The 17,479-nt window shown below is 48.4% G+C and overlaps 1 long non-coding RNA gene across 3 annotated transcripts; it reads right to left on the bottom strand.

Moving 5' to 3' along the window:
• Positions 1-1,054: 1,054 nt before the first annotated feature.
• LOC102555004 (uncharacterized) lies at positions 1,055-16,768 on the bottom strand. Of its 3 annotated transcripts, none has more exons than XR_010066061.1 (6): positions 16,196-16,283; positions 15,444-15,588; positions 14,497-14,534; positions 12,595-12,740; positions 11,287-11,435; positions 1,055-8,144 (listed from the first exon to the last, which is right to left on the bottom strand). It is a non-coding gene; the product is annotated as an uncharacterized LOC102555004 (long non-coding RNA). The 3 variants fall into 3 exon arrangements; XR_010066062.1 differs by lacking the exon at positions 16,196-16,283 and having other exon boundaries at positions 1,055-7,876; positions 8,081-8,144; positions 15,444-15,587; XR_010066063.1 differs by lacking the exon at positions 15,444-15,588 and having other exon boundaries at positions 16,196-16,768.
• Between the last annotated feature and the right edge of the window lie 711 nt (positions 16,769-17,479).

The raw sequence follows: 17,479 nt of genomic DNA, 5'->3' as shown, positions 1-17,479 counted from the left end.
CTGGAGAGATGGCTCAGTGGTTAAGTGCATTGACTGCTCTTCCAGAGGTCCTGAGTTCAATTCTCAGCAACCACATGGTGGCTCACAACCTTCTGTAATGGGATCCGATGCCCTCTTCTGGCATGCAGTCACATATGTAGGAAGAACGCTGTATACATAATAAATAAATAAATCTTAAAAAAAAAAGGAAAGTCCTAAACTTACTTCTGCTTTTAGGGAAATAACCTCATCTGGACACTATCTGGAAGTCTTTCTTAAGCTCTGGAGACAGTGATAAGCTCAGATAACAAAAGCCAGGAATTTCTAAATGAGTCCAAGACTCCAGGAATCTTCTGTGGTCTCTGCCCCTAAAGCAAACTCAAGCAGTAAACTTGGTGCAGAGCAAAAGGACAAACTGACAAACTCTGACAGGCCAGAATAGTTAGTAACAGGCTAACCCTACTTTTACAATACGCTCAGCTCTCTGGAAACGGAGTTTAAAGATGGGGAGCCACACAGGGTATCCTGAAGGAATAGAATTCAGTGAACAACATAAATTGGTTAAAGTCGTCTCTTCCTACTTTACAGTGTGGACGATGAACTGATGAAGTGAAAGGAGCATACACGGGGCTGAAGAGATGGCTCAGCGGTTAAGAGCACCCAACTGCTCTTCCAGAGGTCAAGAGTTCAATTCCCAGCAACCACATGGTGGCTCGCAACCATCTGTAATGGGATCCGATGCCCTCTTCTGGTGTATCTGAAGACAGCTACAGTGTACTCATATATAATAAATGAATAAATCTTTAAAAAAAAAAGGAGCATACACATTAGTATTTGCCATTCATAAAAAGACCGGGGCAGAAATTCTCTGTCTGGGGTGTTTTAAAATTGTGAATCCGGCCTGCTCTCAGAGGATGCCATATAATAAATGTGTTTGCCTTGGCAGAGACTTTCTAGAGGTCCTTTGAATCAGAGTTATAGGGCTGATAATAAAAATAAATTTGTTCCAATTGGGACTGAACTTGTGACCCCAGACAAGAATGAAAAATCGAACACGTGTCCAGAAACAAAAAGATAAAGTCTGTACTTTTAATCATTAGTCTGTCTTTGTTTGTGAAAACTGTATAAATAAAGAGGCAACCTGATTGCTGGCTATTCAAAGCTGCAGGATTCCCCTCACCGCCATGCCTGACTCACTCCCCCTTGATGACTCCTTATCTCCTCTCGAGGGACATAACCCAGTCAATGAGCCCAGGCTGGCACCTGGTCCCCACCTACCTGCCTAGGTATGGAAGTTACAGTCTATTCCTGGCATGCAGACAGGTTCTGCACAGTGTGAACCCTGAGAGGTCTCTATGTCTAGGTGTACTGTTTTCATTTCCAGATGACCTCGTATAGCCCAATACTTCCTTAGAAACCAGCTAGTCACCATCTTAGTCTAGAGATATACAGCTTTTCTTCTCATGTTCTCCAAAAGCTAGCATTGGTATTGACTAAGCGGTGATGAGAATTCCCCGTGTGCTCACTGCAGACAACACAGACTCTTCCTCAGAGCTGGCCTTTAGCTTGATTGCTGCAACGAGGCTCGCCCACACTGGCCACCAGAGCAGAAAATCTGTGACCTGGCCCAAGGTTTGTAAGCCAGGCAAAGATTGTTTTCATCTCCGGCAAATGGCTTCACTTCATGAAAGACACTCAACTAAAGAATGCTTCCAGAAGAGCGGCAAATTCAACTCAAGACCAGCATGGCTGGCTAGAACATGGGCCAGAATATTCTGATTGGTTTAAGCTCCCAGTGACTATTAAAATGTAAGAATTCTGAGTTCCTTTCCCCCTGCTAAAGCCTAGTCCTGAGGACTCCTCCCACCCGCGTTTCCCAAGTGCTGGGTTTACAGGCATAGCCCACCACACCCAACGTTTTTCTTTCTTGAGAGAGGCTATCTCAAGAGTGGCTGTCCTGGAACTCACTCTGTCAGCCAGGCTGGCCTGGAGTTCAGAGACCCACCTGCCTCTGCCTACTGAGCTACATCCTCAGTCCTGACACTGGCAACATCCAAACCAGTCCCTTGAAGGAGTTGAGAGGAAGATCGTTCTAACTTCAGTTAATGGGTGCCCTTCAAGTTGTCACGCTTGGCCCTCAGGATCATTGGCAGAAAGTGACACATTTGCTCTCAGCTGTAGAAAAGCCACAGGACATACGCAAAACAGCTGGAGACACTTGGTGGGTGATGGTCTAAGCTGCCCAGAGAGCTGAGATGTGGTGCTTATCTCGAAGGTACAAGCATCCAAGTGCCTTTCCCAGATGCCTTCTTCCTCTTGCTCCTTCTTGCATAAAGGAAATGGAGCCATGCCCAGGGGTCACAAACAGCGTGGGGGAGGAAAAGTGACATGCCAAACTGCTGTGGCCTCGGGGCCAGCATGACCAGAAAGAAGTGGATGGGGTCCCTGAGGCGGTCCAGAGAGCACTGCACACCATTCATGGTCCCTTGTTCTGCTTCCGGAACGTTCTCCCAGAGATTCTGAGTCACAGTGAGGTCAAAGGACCAGAGGCCTACAGGACAGCCATGTAGGGAGAGAATAAACATGAGGAGACGTCAGAGGGTCTCTTAAGGTTGTGACTTTGGCATGAACTAACGTTGCATTCTGTAATGCGGTTTTCTGTTGCTTGAATCTCTTATCTGCGAGATGGAGATATTTCAGACAATCCCCCATGAAATCATCGCGTGCCACACAGCCAGAGTCTGAGGTATCAGTAGTTGGCAGTGTTGGTGCTGTCTTCAGACAGGGTCTCAAACTCAGTCCTGCCTCAGCCTCTCAGGTATTAGAATTAACAGGTGGGGACAAAATACATTTTGTTAACCCATGCCGGGATGCAGGCACTGCCGTGCCTAGCCTGTAATCGTTTCTCAGAGAATAAGATGGCTCTCACACAACAGTTTCCTTCCGGCTCACCTCCCAACAAACACCAGCACAGACATCGTTCGTTTACTCTGCACGTGTTTCCATGTCCCCGGTTCACTGCAAGGCCTGCATAGTCCCCCGTTTCAACTCCGTAGGGAGATTACATTCTCTTACGTTTCAGAAGCAGCCTGGGAACCGAATGCCCAATGCTCACACAGGGTCAGAGTCACCAGCTGTGCTGGAGATGACACAGTCCCCTCAGTGGGCACGACTTCTCCGGGTGTTCAGCTTCAATCCCCTTTGCAGACCAACATTCCAGCTTCTTCTAGCCTGGTTGGTTTCCCAGACAACCACCTTCTGGATTCTTCTCCAACGCACTCTGCGGGATCTCCTGTTTGCTTTTATCCCAACTACTGGACTCAAGAATCACATGGAAATAATACTCTATGCTTTCTGTGTCTACTTTTGCAGACCCTTGCTCATGTAGGTGCTACCAGGCCGGCCTGCCCTAACCATGTTGCTATGGCAACCGTCACAGTCTCCGATGTTCTCCCTACCCCTTTGGGCTATCCTTGTTAGATTACACGGCCTCTGAACCCCCAAGCTTGCTGGTGAAGGACATCACCCAGTGCTGGGCTGTGGTCCAGAGCTTAATTCCCCGACCCTGGCCCCCAGCGAGAAGTGCTCACAAGAGTAGAAAGATGCCGCAGCGGTACAGTGTAAAGTGTGGGCTAATTATACGCTGAGAATTAGCTCTAAATTAAGGGTGTGAAGAATTACAATGCTTAGACTTTAAAAAGGGAAGCCACTTGTACTGGTTGGGGGTTTTGTCAACTTGACATACGTTGGAGTCATCTGGGGATTAGATTGGCCTTTAAATTCCTAAGGATGGATGTGCAAGGCCTTGCTGGTCAGGTGGTCCTGAGTTGTTTAAAAAAGCAAATCGAGCAAGTTATACTAGCAAGCCTGCCGGCAGGCAGGGCTCCTACAGGTCACTGCTCTAGCCCCTGCCTCCAGGTTCCTGCCTTGGCTTCCATGGGTGACAGACTGTAAGCTGTTCCAAGAGATGAGCCCTCTCCTCTGAGCTGTGTTTTGTCACGGTCTTTATTGCTGCGATAGAAAGCAAGTTAACCTATCGCTGCTAAGTAATGTGCTCAACCTGGCTTTCTGGTTCCGTAAGCTGCTCTGTTTTGGCATGGAAACACCTATTGGATAAATGTCTAAGATGGGCCCTGTGTGTGGTGTTGCCCCCAGTGAGGGGGCCATTGATCCTGGCTCCCAGGTTGATGACACTATCAGAGGCCTGTGCGTCCTCCTGGGCAGTGGTTTCTTAATGTCTATGGTCCCAATGTCACAGCACCGACCAACGCCAAGGTTATCTGCATAATGGGGACAAGTGTAAATAACACTTGATGGCACTGGGGACGAGTCGGGAAACCCAGAGGCCCCTGTATCTTGCTGCCCACCCCATACTCCACCGCTGTATCACAGCAGTCATGAGAAAACTAAAGTCACAGCTGAAATCCAGTCATGACGGTGGTGGCCAAGGACAGGAGTTAACATGCAAAGGCTTTACAAACACTGTCCCGGGAGCCCTGCCTACAGGAGAAACCTCAAGACCTTCCTGATGGGGCAGTACCACTGTCGTCGTCCCACCTAGCAATCAGCAAACGGAGACCAAGGCGCCATGCTAACATCATCAGGCAGAGAAGCTCTAGGTCCTGAACGTCCCTGAGAGAGTCAAGCCAGCTCTGGAATCTTCATCTGGAATGCGGTAAGAGATGTCCTACCCGGGGTGGGGGTGGGGTGAGCACTGAACGCACCCCCAGATGGCAGGCTCTGCTTTTTCAGCCTTTCCAGATGCGAGCACTTCCCTTTCCTCAGTTAAGCCCAACCATCCTGCTGGCAGGAGTTGCTAGAATGTTTCTTTTTTCCATTTTCAACTAAACCACTTATCGCAATGTACTGTGAATTCCATAAATGCTTCCCGGCCAGTCTTCCTTCACTGGCGTGATAAAAGGGTAGAGTTAAAGGGAAGTTAAATAAGACATAACTCACTTGTCAGGTGCCTCGCTCAAGATACCTGAGGGTCAGATAATCTAGGGATGAAAAAGCTGGCCTTTCGTTGTTTTAGACAGGGTCTCTAGGTAACCCTGCCTGTCTTGGATCTTGGATCAGGCTGGCTTTGAACTCACAAAAATTGTCTTGCCCTTGCCTTCCAAGTGCTGGGGTTAGAGGTACGCCCCACCATACCCAGCAAGAACGGATTTGGAAGTGGAGCGGAACGAGGCTACACTACATTAGAGGAGCGAGGCTCCATAGCAAGCCCATTCATAGCCTGCAAAACTCGGTTCCTCTCTTTCAGCGTTCCTAAGCTTTTGAGAGCCTGGGGGCTCTTGAAATCCAAGATGGAAGCCACAAGAAACGTCCCAGCCCCCTGGTCCCATTCCCCCAGGGCTCAGAGAGGAGACAGGGATGCTCTAATGCCCTAAAAGGCAAAGATTTCATTTCAGTTAAGTCCCTGAAGAAAAAAAGTGGTATCCAGGGAAGGTCTGTGCAAAGGAACGGGGAAGTGGGTCTTTGATTTGCGTCTCCCACACACTGCCACACTTCCCAGTCCCCTCCCTTCTGCCCTGACAGGGACTGAACTGGACTCTGCCAGTGATGACTTTAACTTTGGGAACCTCTGAATTTGGCAAAGAAATGATGCAGCCTCGTTGGAGTCCCACTCACAGGGCCCCATGTCCCAGACTCTTCCCAGCTAGGAACCTGTAGGTGCAATCATAAGAGCCAGGGCGTTGCTAATTGGTTTCTGTCACCATCGCCATTGATCTACCTACGGTGACATTACAGGGCTGTCAGACATCAAAGGACCAAAGTTCAGCTATTTCCAGTCTAATAAAGACCCGACACAAACGGGTATGAAAGGCATGGTGAGATGGCAAGGGCACTTAACAGCTGCGAGAGGGGTGCCCTGACCTCTCCCCCATGTCCTTACCATCTCTCATCTCCCCTCATCCCTGCTCTACAGTTCAGTGGAAACACAGGACTCCTGTAGATGCTGTGCAGCACGCACATGCCTGCCTGACCTTCCAGGGCATAACTGTGGGGCCCCCACGTCCCCAAATCTCCAAGCTTTTACTCGTCAAGTCTGCCTTCACGCAGAGCATGTTCTTCATGAATGGTGCTGAAAATGCACACAGTGGCTCAGTGGGGAGACCAATGCTTCTAAGAACACTTACCAACACCACAGCCTCTAGAACACCACACCCCATGCGACCCACTGCTCTCCAGTTTTTGCCAGGATCACACCCGAGAAGAGCGAGATGACAGAGATGTGAGACTCAGGCTGCTCAGGGTCCTGCTGCGGAAGGACAGGCTTGTCCTTCAGTTGGCTTAGGTCCCTTCCAAAGGTATAAACACGCACCCGGTCATCTTTCAGCAGCTCATGGTTTGAAGGGGAGCTTTTGCTTAATGGGAGGTAAAAGGCAGCCGTATCAAAAGGGGAGCAAAAACAGAAAACATAGAGTGTCAGGTTCCCTATGTAGAGCCAACTGGAAATGATTCCTCTGGTGACCAAGCCATAATGCTTCCAAAGCCAGGTCCAGGGACTTGTTCCCCCTAGGCCAGGCAGCTGAAAGGGCTGTGTGGATGCTGAGGAGGGAGCCTGCAAACCCCTGGCTGTCAGCATACCCCGGGCAATGCAGTCAAACCCCAGAGCTGTCATGTAGAGGGAAGCCAAACTTGCCAGCCAGCACGAGTGTCTGCAGTACTCGTCCCATCCCTCCCACATGTGTGTGCAGCAGGCTATGTGTGCCTTGCAGGTAGCGGAGAGGCACTTTGGCTGTGGCCTGCTATTCTTCAAGGCTAGAATTGTGGCCCTTTGGTCTTTCCAGGATTCTGGATTTGTGGATGAATCCATCCATAGCTTCTCGAAACTCTGTTTCACCTAAAATAAAATCCAGATAAGCTTCAACTAGATATACATCCATACCCCTCGGTTGTCTGTGGCAGACTCCTCTGTGGACGGTTCCTGTGTGTACATACCCCTAGCTTCCCTCCCCTGCTATGTTGGACGGTTCCTGTGTGTACCTCAGGGATGTGGGATTTGCCACAAGTGCTGGAATGTCAGAGGTACTGTAAGACCCTAGGGAACAAAGCTGATCAATGAGTGACAGGAGTTGCTGGGTGAATACCCCACCTCCCTGGCCTGGGAAAGTCCTGAGGTACATGCTACAGTCTCCAAAGGTTCCCCATTCTCCCTAAAGTCACGTATATGTACCATTCCCTTTATTGGCATCTCCCTGCCCTTTCCTGTCCCACTTCCCTTCCCTCATCCCTCTGCCTCAGCCTGGATCACATTGTAAACAGATCACTTTTCTCCCTAGAGTCTTGTCTTAAGATGGGCTCAGGAGAGAACCAAGCTAAGGCACAGAGGAAAGGAGAGGCTAGTTTGGGGAGTGCGCAGATGAAATTGTCACATGCTCAGAACGTGAGCTCCTGGAAATTGTCACAGGCACTCACTGGCTACTCTTTGTAAAGAAGTGGATGCTTGCGGAAGCAGATTAGAAATACACAGCTATTTCAGAGGTCCTTAGCACGGGGAAGACAAATCCTGCAATGTCTAGAGGAGCCAAGCAGAACTGTGAAGGAAGGTGAGGCATAGGGGACAAGAGGTGGGAGCAGATCATTATACAATAGTGCCGGGCAACTAGAAACAAGCACGATAACTGAACAGCAGCAATGGAAACACAGAGCCCATCGGCCTTGGCCTTACTGTGTGGGAGGGGACAAAAGTAGTCTTTGTGTAGATTCCCTGCTTAAACCTCACAGTAGCCCGATGAAATTACTTCTGTAATTATTCTTTTTTTTTTGATTATTTATTTTATATACAGCATTCTGCCTGCATATGTGACTGCAGGCCAGAAGAGGGCACCAGATCTCATTACAGATGGTTGTGAGCCACCATGTGGTCGCTGGGAATTGAACTCAGGACCTGTGGAAGAGCAGTCAGTGTTCTTAACCGCTGAGCCATCTCGTCAGCCCTGTAATTATTCTTTGCAGAGAGGCAGGAATATGAAATAAAGTGACCTTGAACCTTCACAGAGGCAACATATGGTAGACAGGCGGGGGGGGGCGTACCCCACCTATTGAGTCATCACTTACGCATTTGTCTGTTACTCGTCATTTAAATATGTACCTCTATATATTGATCTCCCATCTTGTTCATAGAATTGATGTAGTGGTCTTTATCTGAAAAACAACTGAGAAAGATGAGTACTAATTGTCAGCCCATAAAGAGAAACTGAATCGATTCGGCAGATGAGCAGCATTGTCAGTAGGTGGCTCTTACTTGAGAGTGACGTCATGTCCACTGGCAGCGTCCCCACCCCTGCTCATCCCCACATACATAGGGAATTTCTAATATTTAAACAAGCACCGCAGGGGTACACTACAGTATCTTGATCAAAGGGTAGCCCATCCTCCTTGACACAATTGCCTCTCTTAAGTTTAGGGGCTTTGGGGGAAGGGTTTACAAACAAGATGGGAAGGAGTAATTTGTCTCCCAAGATGGTGGGGTAGGCTATGCAGGCTGTATCCTGTAGTCCCATGGGCGTGCTGCTTGCCCTGAACCTTCTCAAAATGGAGTCCCTGAAGTTATAATAATCCATTTAACCGTACAAAGCAACCCTTCCCCCACCAATGTGGTCAAGCCATATGAACTCCATGACCATTGGCACAGCTGCAGTCACTGTTTTTTCTCCACAGGAAGAATATTAAGATGTGGTTAGGCACACGACCGGAAAAGGATGAATGAAACAGTAACATAGGAAGAGTAGACAGAATGAAAGCTCTCTCTGCATTCGCATTACCTTGGATGTACACAGTGTCTTGCTGCCTCTCTAGGAAGGACCCCACTGTGTGCTGCTGGGATTTTTACAGCTAATTGGGGAACTAGTCATAAACTCTGGAAAGAAATAGAACCTCTGCAAGAAGTGAAACCAAGTTCCATCCAAGGATGGAGCCACGCCCAGGCACGTGAGGCGTCATGGTATCACCTGACTCACTGTCAGGGGCAAATATACTGATGACCTGGTCCAGCTGCCTCACTGCTGTGACCATCCCTGCAAGGGGGAGGGCGAAACACTGAGACTCAGTGGATGGATGCTGCCTTCCTTCTGTGTTCCCTGGGTTTGTCCCCAGGGTCAATGATGGGGACCGCAGGTTTGTGTGCAGATTAACAGTGGCCCTATCAGTCTGGATGACAACTGCAAGGCCATCGGTAGTGGATGCGAATGATTGGATTAGTAAACTGAGAAAGAGTGGGTCACCCCACAGTCCTCCCAATGCTGATAACAGTGATGGCCACCGATTTATAGCCAGCACAGTGGTGCGAGAGGGAAGGTTACAGGAGCATAGAGGCAAATGAGGAACATTCTTACTCTGTCAGAAGAACGGCCCCGGACCTCATGCCTACACTCATTTCAGTTAACCCTCACAATTCTAAGAAGCCAATGGTACTTCTGTTTTACAAATTAGGAAACTGAGGCATGGAAGGGAAATTATTTTCTCAGGACTGCAGAGGAAGAACGTGATGGAGCCAAGACTCAGAATCCAGGCCATTGAAGAAAGATTCACAAGTTCATTCTCAAACCTGTAATACACTTGAGCCAAAATTTACCCCTGAAGTCCTTTAAAGTAAGTTAACAAAGAGAAGGAAGGTTTTCTTGACCCCAAGCAGAGGACATGCTGAAGCCTCACCCAGCTTTTCTTATTCTGGGTGATGCTATTGAAGTCCCACCACATCTAAAGAAAGCACGGTAAGGGCTCCTCTCTGCAAGGCACGTATTTTAGACTCCTTAATTGCTTCCTCTGTCTTGGCCATCAACACACACACAGTACAACCGCTCAAGTATAGGGTAGCCTGAAATCTTCAGCGCTAAGTGGGCAATTAGGGCACGCTGCACCAGGAGCCGCGCTCGCTTTGTAAATGGAAGCAAAAGACAAGCTGTCAGACCACTCCACTGTCAGGTGGTCCTGCTGTCAGAGCGTAGCACACTGATTTCTACCGCCACCATCAGCGATGATCAAAGGTCACACTGGAGGATAATTTTTTTGTGGGGAATGTGGGAGGTTATCACTGGCAAGAGTTTAGAAATCTATTTTCTAGGTCTAAAATGGCTCCAGAATGTCAGTAAATGAAAATCTTCCCTCCAGAACCACAGTCTACCAGTGTAGTAGGTGATAGCAGTGACAGTCACTTCTTGGGCGTCCTTTCTGTGCGGATCTGTGATAAGCACTCTAGAAAGCTGGATTTCATGAAACCCTTCCTTTTCCAAAGCAAGCTCAGAGCGAATGAATGTCTGCATGGACACGTGTGTAAGTGTGCATGCCTGTGTGCAAGTGTGCATGGACACATGTGTAAGTGTGAGTGCCTGTGTGCAAGTGTGCATGGACACATGTGTAAGTGTGAGTGCCTGTGTGCAAGTGTGCATGGACACATGTGTAAGTGTGAGTGCCTGTGTATTCACCCCATGCTACAGATGAGGAAAGTCGAGTTCAGAGAGGTAAAGTCGCTCGCCCTAGGACATGCAGCTGGTAAAAGAGTCCAGGTTTCAGCTGAATTCGACCCCAGATCTGTTTGGCTCCAAATGCCTTTCTTCTACAGACTATGTTATTATCTTTCCTGTAGCCTCAGTGACTTGTCACTTCTACTCCTCTGCCCATCCACTGGTAAGACTGTCACTGCCCTGGTACCAGCCTGCTGGCCTGTGACGTCCCCGTGAGGCTCACAATCCAGTCCCTGTGGGTGGTGACGGTAAGTGCGATGCCAGCCAGGTTTGCTGTGCTGCTAGGGTAAGCACCACCGTAGAGCAGGCCACCAGAGGAGGGAAGAGGAGGCCGGCAGGAGGCCAAGAATAGACCTTCCAGCCCAGGGAAGAACACGCTTATTTATCTGACTGCTTGAGGAACATGTAAAAGGAGCTGTGACCTTTGAGAGGACAAGGCTCTGTGCTAAGTCTAAGCCAAACGCATTTTATTCCTCTCCCCTGTCAACCAGATGCAATGCTAATTTGTACCTTGCAGATGACTCTGCTGTCCCACTGCCTCATCCTCTGTGGGATTTGGGCTCCAATTCAGAACTTAGGGGCCTGGAGGGCACTGAGGCAAGGGGCACGGTGAGGCAGCTGGGTATAGAACGACTCCCGACAGGCGCCCGGGTGTGTGGATAGCATGAACTCTACTGCACGGGTGTGAGAGGGGAGACACAGTGGTGAGGCAGCCGTGTCAGATTCACTCCATCTCCCTCCTGCAGGCACACGCTGACTCGAGGAGCGCCCGGCAGGCCTTCTGAGTGAAGACCAAGGCAACTGCAAATGGAACCCTTCAGGGCCGGGTACTCACTGTTGGCTTTAGGAGGCCGATCACAGCTGCTCATCACCTAATGCAGAGCCCGTACGTCTGACCTCGTGCTCGTGCCCACCAGGCTCATCGTTTTCATCAGCAGCCCAGGCTTAGGCAGGGCTCAAGGCAGGCTCCACGAGCACTAGAGCCTGTGCAGGAAATGTAAAAGCAGAAGTGACCAAGCAAAACCAGAGCTGAACTTCGCAAGGGAATGAAAGCACAACGAATGGGAATGTAGGAAAGAAGACAAAATAACAAAACAAACACAACACGGGTTCCAGCTAACTTAAAGAACGTGAAAGATGGATCTCTTTGAGTTAAAGGCCAGCCCGGCCTATAGAGCAAGTTCTAGGACAGCCAAGACTACACAGAGAAACCCTAGCTTGAAAGGCTAACTAACCAATCAACCAACCAACCAACCAACCAAATCTAGAATCTTGTTTAAAGGCTTAGGTCTGTGGCTCGTGACAGAGTCCAGTGACTGTGGGGCTCTGAGTTTGATCCACAGCACAACAGTAACCAACTGCCTAACTCACACGGATGTATTCAAGGTGTAGAGATCGAGAATGCGACCCAAAGTGGGACTACTCCTCACAGTTCTGTGATTTTATTTCATGACTCAAAGTCTGGAAGCTTGGTGAGGTCGTAACCAGCCACACACCATCTGCATCCCAAAGAAAAGCTTTTATTTCTTGGTTTCCTGTCAACCCAGCCACCGACTAAAACCCCCAATATTAACACAGAGCCAGCCACCACCAAGCCAAACGCTTACATAGCTCTATTAGGAACACAGACATGGCAAACATCCAGTTCTGCCCCGCAAGGCAGAATAGGCAAATCTTTAATCACTAAGGCAGGTAGAAGAAAATGAACTCTAGAACAACGCAACTGACTCAAAGGGCACGCCAACTTTAAAAACAGGATGTCAAAAGCATGTTTATGGAGAATGACTGTGACTTGATCTTATGCTATGTACTTGCGACCTTAAAAATTTTTTTAAAATTAAAAGCATAAAAGAACAAATGAGAAATTATCAAACACCTAGAAGAACGTGAGACCAATGCCACAAGGACACCCTAAGAACCGCTGCTGGTCAAAAGCAATGGCTGGACCAGCCCTGGAGCCTTGTTTGCCTCAGACTATCAGTCTGAGCACTTTTACAGAGCCCAGAATCCTTGGAACCACAGTCTCAGGGCAAAGAGGGCAAACGCAAGGCAAAGTAACCCTTACGTGGGCTCAGGGTCAGCTGTCCCATATCTGCATGGTCCAGGACGTCTCTGTCCTTAGCCCTGGGGTGATCGTACTTACCAGATTTATCATTCCCAGCAGCAACAGCAGCCTCAAGTCAGAGGCACACAGCTGGCCCCCTTCACATGGAGAGAAGGCAGCTCCAGGCTGTTGATGCCTGCCCTGCTAGTATAGCTGTTGCCATTTTGTTCCATGCCCGACAGTCACTGACGAAGAAAAAGAGCTTGACTCAGAGCCGGTTCATGATGACCACATAACCTGTTACACTTTGTACGCTCTGAGGTTGGTTAATCTTAAGGAATTCCACGCCATAAGCTCCACTTAGGGCCAATCATAATAAAGGTCAGTTACAACCGTTCTGTCTAGCTAGCCCAAATAGCATGAGTCAGAGCCAACCACTTCCTGCACCTGAGTATGAGCTCCCTGTTGTTTCTTTTAGTGGCTCTGAGAAGTATGGCTCTGAGGAATGCTCGAGGTCCAGACTTAAGTCTCGAGTCTAGGCTGTGACCCTGATCTTGGGATGTGTGTTGAATAAGCTGTCACGATTTGGCTGAGATCGACATTCGTGTGAGGTAATTCCTGAGCCCAACACAGGCCTCTGCAATGGAAAAGCCATTAGGATAGGCTTCCCAGTACTCTAGCCAGGATTTCCAAACACAGTTTCCAGCACAGTCAAAGATATCCCGGCATAGAAGGCAGGGAAATCACAGATGAATTCTAAGTGACAGCAAAGAAAGACGTGCAAAGACCACACAAAACCAGGTTAGCAACGGGTGAACGAATTATTCCAGATAAAGGGTAAGACTGACGAGCTGGGTTTTAAAATACAATTATATCCTATTTAAAGTTGAAAAGAAGATTTCTAAAAAACCTAGGAAAAACACAGAAGTACCTGGATGAGTAATGATGTAACATGAAGCCCACATCACTAAATGCACACCAGAGACAAAGGGACAAAGGGACTCCCTTATACTGATGAATGCCGGGTTCACTGGAGAACCACACAAATTCCAAGCCTCCTTGTATCTATGAACAAGAGTTCAAATGCCAAGTGAGGTCAACTGAGGGTGTTAACGGAAATGAAGACACACAGCTGTGAGGCGGGCGGTGGGTCTGGGAGGGGTTAAGGGGACATCTGGTGGCAAGTAGCAAAACACGGGCCATGACGGTCTCAAAGAATTAATAAAATATTAAAAATAAATGAATTCTAAAACCCAATGGAGCCAAAGCGGGCTTTTGGGAAACGCCGATAAAGTGATTACGCTACATTAGACAGGAAATGTACATAGTAGTGAGGTGTTTCAGGGCTGCTTCTGACAATGTAATTGTCATGAACATGATCATGAGCGAGGGAGCAAGGATAAACACTGGCGGAGTCCATCTACATGAACTTCAAAGGCTAACCGACCACGCCACTGAGGATTGTCCACGGCAGAGACACTGGAGAAAAGAAAAACCAGAAACGAAAGATAGCAAGGACGGGTGCCCTGGGGTTCACAGCTAGTCCTCGAGGGTGTGGATGGGGTGGCTGAGAATGGTCCCTGAGCGATGGCTTGGTTTACCCTTATTCCCTGGAGTTCTTTCTACATTGCCTACTTTTTCTTCTATTCATTCTATAGTTGGTCATTGAACAGTTTCTCTCTTCTCTTTTTCTTTGTTTGTTTGTTTTTGTTGTCTTTTTTTTTTTCCAGACAGGTTTCTTCTGTGTAACAGCACTGGCTGTTCTAGAACTCACTCTGTAGTCCAGGCTGGCCTCAAGCTCTCAGAGATCCTCCTGCCTCTGCCCCCCAAATGTTGAGATTATCAGTGTGCACCACTATGCCTGTCTCACTTAGAACAAACACCTGTATTTCGCATCCATTATGTTGGGACAGTCCAACATCTTTAATGTTAGTTTTCCTAACAGTACAAAACATTAATTTTATAATTTCATCTTACCCGTATTGATAAGGCACAGCTTACCTAAAATCTTGGGCTCATGAAGTAGATCAAAGTTGCTCCTAAAACATAGACATAAAATCATTATGTTTATTAAATTCAAAATGAACATATATTCAAAGCAAATTCTCCAGTAACTGAGAAAGTCGTGTGGCTTAGCATCAACATACTTTCAGAAAAGCCTAGGCTAAATAAAAATGCAGGCAACAGAAAATACATGCAATATATACAAATTAGGGAATAATCCTGATTTTTCCCCCAATGGCTTAAAGTAGTCCTCTCTCGTTCTGAGTGGGGAAATATTCAGCTATGTCCCCCTTTTCAAGTGCAGAGAGACAGATACTCCATACTTTAAAAGACGTGGCCTGTTGGATAATAGAAAAGTTTTGTAGCCTCAGCCAGCCCTATCTGGGGAGGTAGGACGGGCACCTTCGGCGGACATTACTCCTGAACAGTTCAGAGAACAAGTAGGAGTTGTGCTAGGAGCAGGACTGGGGCAGACCGCGCTCTCTGGGTGGGGAGGACGGTGCTGCAAAGGTCTGGAGACAGAGGCTCAAGAGAATCTCGAGGTTAGGGAATGAAGTGCAAATTATGGATGGTGAGGAACTGGTGCGGTGCTCTCTCTGGAATCCCCACACCCAGGGGGCTGAGGCAGAAGGCTTGCCCAAGGAAGAAAGGAAGAAGTCACAGGGAAACAGAAGGGGGCGCCCTTGTCTCTCTCTGGGAAGAGAGCAGAGGTCCCTACCTCATCCTCGCTTCACTGCAGCATACTTTGGTTTGGCTCCATCACAGCAGCCAGGGTGGCGGGAAGCAGGCTACGGAACTCTCCCCGCCCCCCTCAAGCCTCCAACATTTACATCTTACCCAGGAAAAACCTGAAGTCCTCACAATAGTTGAAAATGTTTCGTTTCTGACTCTTTGCTCATCCCAGCGGCAGCCTCCATGAGCCTCTAAGCCCTTCAAGTCCTTACCTCCAGGTCATCTTCCCAGTAACTCATCGTCAACCACCCAGGCTGAAAGGCGTATGTGGGAACCCGGCACAGAGGCCCTGGTCAGTTCTACTTGGGAGCCGGAGGCAGGAAAATCATTTGTCTACTAGTTTGAGATCAACCTAAGCTGCATACGGGGGTGGGGGGGTGGGTGGGGGAAGAAGAAGAAGAAGAAGAAGAAGAGGAGGAGGAGGAGGAGGAGGAGGAGGAGGAGGAGGAGGAGGAGGAGGAGGAGGAGGAGGAGGAGGAGGAGGAGGAGGAGGAGGAGGAGGAGGAGGAGGAGGAGGAGGAGGAGGAGGAGGAGGAGGAAAGGGAAAATATTTTTTACACCAATACCTTGTTTTAAAATTATAAAAAAAAAAAAAAGTATCGTCTTTTATCCCGCTAGGTCCTGCACTGCAGTGCCCCAAGATTTCTGCTGGATATCTTAATTCTCAGTCAGCAAAGCCTCTCACCCGCTCCGTCCATCCCATATCACACTGCCAAAGGCCTCTCTCTGAGCCTGGCAGCAACCTCTCTACCTATCTAGTTCCCAAGGCAGGTTTCCATGCCAGAAACACACATCCCGACTCTGTGGCGGCCCAGACCAGCCGTCTCACACTTTCTTACACTTAAATCGCTACATGAAAGAACACACAGCACAATAACCTTTGATCTAATTGATAAGATATAATTGCCCACCTACACATACAAAGCCCAATACACATCCATCCCTTAAAAACATTTGTAACAACCTGTAAAGGTACAGCGTGGAATCTTAACATCACCCGCCATATTGTCCTGCACGGCTTCTCTCCCTCTCCCTCCTGTCTCTTCCTCCTTTCTGTTCCAGTCTCCTCCTCCTCCTTCAAACTTTTCTCCCGCCCATCCTTCCTTCTTGTCCAATGACAGGCCTCCTTCTATCTTGTACCTGCCTTCACCTGTGACATCATCCCGCAAATACCAACCAGTGGAACTTTCTGGAACGGAAGGAACGTGGCCCTGTTGACTGCTGCAGAAGCACTGTGTGGCTGCTGAGAACAGGAAATGAGGTGTGATAAGGAGCTGAACTTCTGGGGTTGGGGATTTAGCTCAGTGGTAGAGCGCTTGCCTAGCAAGTGCAAGGCCCTGGGTTCGGTTCCCAGCTCCGAAAAAAAAGAAAAGAAAAAAAAAAAAAAGGAGCTGAACTTCCTGTTTTATCCTATGAACTTGCCATGGAGCTCATGTGGAGGTAGGAGGACAGACAACCTGTGCAGTCAGTTTTGTCTTTCCAGTTTTACGTGGGTTCCAGAGATCCAACTCCTGCCATTAGCTATAGGACAAGTGCCTTTACCCCCACTGAGAGACCGCACCAGCCTTGACCTTCTCTGTGTCTGTCTGTCTGCCCCCCTCCCCCCCCCCCCGCCCCAGTCTCTCTCTTCTTTCAAGACAGGATTTGTCTGTGTAGCCCTGGCTATCCTGAAATTCATCGTACAGTAGGCTGGCCTCAAACTCAGAGACGTGTCCGCCTCTGCCTCCTGACTGCTGGGATAAAGGTGTGCACTGCTGCGCTTAGCTTGAATTTTTCGTTTTAACAGAACCTCTGTGTTCTAACTTCAGCACCTACACACTTGCTGTCTCCTTTGCTAGTAATTCCTTACCATCTGTCAGGAATACACTACATGATCCTATATATCCCACATTTCACCACACTATTCTACACCACACTATACTATGTAATTTAGTTCTGTGTCATATTTGTAATTTCTTCTTCCTGCTACAAGGTAAGCTCCCCAAGGGGAAAAGACCATAGACAAGTTCTCAGCACGTAGGACAGATTCTGGCACACGGCCTATACTTTAAGGAGAATTTGTTTAGTGAATGAACAAACTATGAGAAGACCTGTACACTCTGTTGTGACCCAAGTCGGCCCTCGGCTAACTCCCTCTAAAGCTCCCCTCATGCCTGGCTGGTCTTACTTTCTTCCAGCCCCTTGCTGCGATGTGTTTATCCTTTCTCACACTTTCTCCATGATGAACACGCTACCCTGGCCTCTGGGG

Source organism: Rattus norvegicus, chromosome 4, assembly GCF_036323735.1.
Source record: "Rattus norvegicus strain BN/NHsdMcwi chromosome 4, GRCr8, whole genome shotgun sequence".
NCBI lineage: Eukaryota > Metazoa > Chordata > Mammalia > Rodentia > Muridae > Rattus > Rattus norvegicus.
The sequence above is the reverse complement of the archived record's forward strand: the minus strand, read 5'-3'. Positions and strand labels throughout refer to the sequence as shown.